Source organism: Opisthorchis viverrini, assembly GCF_000715545.1.
Source record: "Opisthorchis viverrini unplaced genomic scaffold opera_v5_14, whole genome shotgun sequence".
In the NCBI taxonomy this organism is placed as follows: Eukaryota; Metazoa; Platyhelminthes; class Trematoda; order Opisthorchiida; family Opisthorchiidae; genus Opisthorchis; species Opisthorchis viverrini.
This window is the reverse complement of record NW_008751670.1, coordinates 684,098-686,983: the sequence shown is the minus strand read 5'-3', so window position 1 is coordinate 686,983 and position 2,886 is coordinate 684,098. Positions and strand designations below refer to the sequence as shown.

Sequence of the window (2,886 nt, the reverse complement as noted above, 5' to 3'; positions counted from 1 at the left end):
GGTAGGCCATCTCGATTTGTCTCGTACTCACTAGAACGTCTCTCTGAACTATCCACATAGTGGATAAAGACTACACAAGGCTGCTATAACATGCTGTCATGCCAAACAAAGACTATCTGTCTTGTTAAAACGGCTACACCGAACTCGAACAACCACGCAGTAGTCTGTGCCCCACCTCACTGGGCCATCGGCTACGGCAGCTGATCGCTCAACATTTTAATTGATTTGGTACTATTTTCTGAAATAATCATTTACATGAGTTTGAACCGTGGTCGATTTTTGACCTTTCGATCTACTAACCCCCTCCGAAGAAAGAAGGTCCACGGCAAGCCATTTCCTCAGCCATCCGTACAGTCGCCTAATGGATAACTGCCCAGGATTCTACTCCAAGAGGATTGATTTTAACCTCCGAAATAGAGCCATGAGCCTCATGCTCCAAAAAATGTGTGAGTAAACTGAGATTCCCCTAGAGTGAAACGAACACTTTGTGATGGGCGTCCGGGAAAACAACAGCTGTGTGCCATGCTCCATGGGGATCCTGACCACAGGCAAGAAGACTAATGTGGATTTAGTCAGTCATCATGTCATGGCCTTTCCCGCGGAAGTTTCGTCATTTGGGTTTAGAATGGATAACTACGTTTTTTAATCGATTTTGATGAGGCCCGCATTTGTCCAGAATGCTTAAAAAGCCTTATATCACGCACCAGCGATTTCGCTTCGTTATTGAGTTCTCGCTCGTACGTTCCTTCGTCGAGGTCACAGCGCAGTTAAATAACTCCCGGTTTGTTACGACGGTATCGGTGACCAAGTGCCTAAAGGCAGAACATAAATAATTCATCTTTTATTTGTAATGTACTACTCATAAGGTTGTTGAAAATCCATCGACAGCCCACGACCGGTTTTGCCCTTTTTGGGGCTCATCAAGTAGGCGCAGTCCCCGGGTTTCCGTCAACCTTATGCTCTACTTGAAACCAAATTGCACCAAATTAGCGAATATACACTTATTTGCAAACTAATTTGGTTTTTCGAGAGACTCACCTGGAATGCAGCTGAATCTCTCGTTTGTGATGTTTTCATCTTTTAAGTGAAGGCGGATTCTGGGAAATAGATCCCGGGGTTGTGAATAAAGGCTGTTGTAAACTGTCAGTAATGACTTTGCGGTCACCTAAACTAAAGACAAGCGGATTTTCAAGTTGGAGCTGTTCTTGGGCGTGAATTTTAGACAATAGTACAAAAGGTCGTGATCCTTTGTTGCTATTCGATATCGGTTAACGGCTACATTCATTGGGATAAGATTAGACATGAATAGGCATTCCGAAGAGTGTCTTGTGAAAATGAGAGGTCGAAACAATAAAAAAAACTACAGATGAAATGCGGAGAAACTATTCCAATCACAGGACAGTTTGCATTGTAGCAGTAACCGATATTTTGTCTGAAAATACAAGTTATTTTGTGTTTATACAAATAGTCTGGTACATTGATGTTAAATCGTACAAAGTACTCCCGGGAAGAGTTCGCCGCACGGGGAAAACCAAGGAGAACTTTTTCACTTGATGGTCTCTCTTCGTGGAGAAAACTGTGCTGTATTTTGTCAGTCGAAATTCAGAAGAATCTTGAATTGGACTGGAGAAGGTTACGAACACTAGGAGCAGTAACAACACCCCAACTGGTTTCGCCCAAATTTGTTTGCGCTTTATGTTATAACGAATTATCCAAGTTGAAGCTGAGCCGTCTTTTTGGAATTCGCCTTAGAAGGCAAACAAATTCCAATGAAATCTGTGTACTTCTTGTTCAAAAAAGGACTTATCATCGCTCAGAAGGCGCCGTCTTCTGTTTTCCGTCACACTTCCTGACGTATGTAAACATCTGTTCCTAAAACCATATGTGGACACCTGTTGGTCGGATTTTCAACACAGCCCGCCTTTCTTAGATATCGTCATTTTTTTTACTTCATAGGAAGTTCATACTTGGTGGAAAGAATTGCAGTAACGCACTCTGTCTTGTTGAAAAAAAGGAATGTAAACATATATCAGGATGACTGGTATTTTATCACCTACTTCAGCTAACCGTTTACAGTCTCCGAATCCGAGATAAACTGGCCGTTTAAGTCGATTGCTTCACTGAGTGAGTGATGGACGGGCTGATTGGTGCGTTCTTTTAACCGGGATTACGCAACGAGTATAGTAAGATGGATAATCAGAAGGTTACCGACCACCATTCTTAGGGTGTCTTCGGCACTTTTACTTACTCAAATCTGACACTAAAATAAATTGTACAACACAGCAGGGAGACAAATATGGTTCATTCGTTGAATGATGTCGCTCAGTTATGTGCTGTGAGTGACAAGCGAAGATAAATTCTGGTTTCGGTGCTTCCAGATGAAGCGATGAGCAATTTACACTCGTCAAAAAAGGATTTGTGTATTGTCACTCGCCGGATGGCGAAACGTTTATAAGCCATCTGTCACGCGCGGCGAACAGCACAACTGCCACCTGATCAGCAGCCAACCAAGGACCTCTCTCGTATAGGATCACTTCATCGTGCTCCCGTAAAATTCACTATTGAATAGGTGGGTCAAATGCCAACCAGTCCGAAAGGGAACGAAAATTTTTGGCAATCTTGACGTCGCTATTCCAAAAAGGCACCGCCTTTAAAAATTGCCCCTTATGAGCACAGCAACCGATAATCCATTTAACAACGTCGAATTCGGGTCTAACGGTCAGCATTTCGAGTCGAAACCAGTGGGCTTGGCAAAAAGACTTACTCCAGGTCAGGTCGCGCCCAGACAGAAGAAAAAGTACATGTGCAGAGAGTGACGCATCCCCAAGGTCACCATCGTTACGACGCGGCGGCTCCCACCAAACACGGCCTAGCAACACACGACCA

At 43.6% G+C, this 2,886-nt stretch overlaps 2 protein-coding genes across 2 annotated transcripts in view; one reads left to right on the top strand and one right to left on the bottom strand.

The window, feature by feature from the left end:
* The window catches only part of T265_01295 (hypothetical protein), a gene marked incomplete at both ends in the record, with an annotated part of 20,388 nt that overhangs the window by 12,070 nt on the left and 5,432 nt on the right, over nucleotides 1-2,886 (top strand). The window lies entirely within an intron of this gene.
* T265_01294 (hypothetical protein) overlaps nucleotides 1-2,886 on the bottom strand; it is a gene marked incomplete at both ends in the record, with an annotated part of 7,841 nt that overhangs the window by 3,078 nt on the left and 1,877 nt on the right. The gene's annotated exons all lie outside the window — the stretch shown is intronic.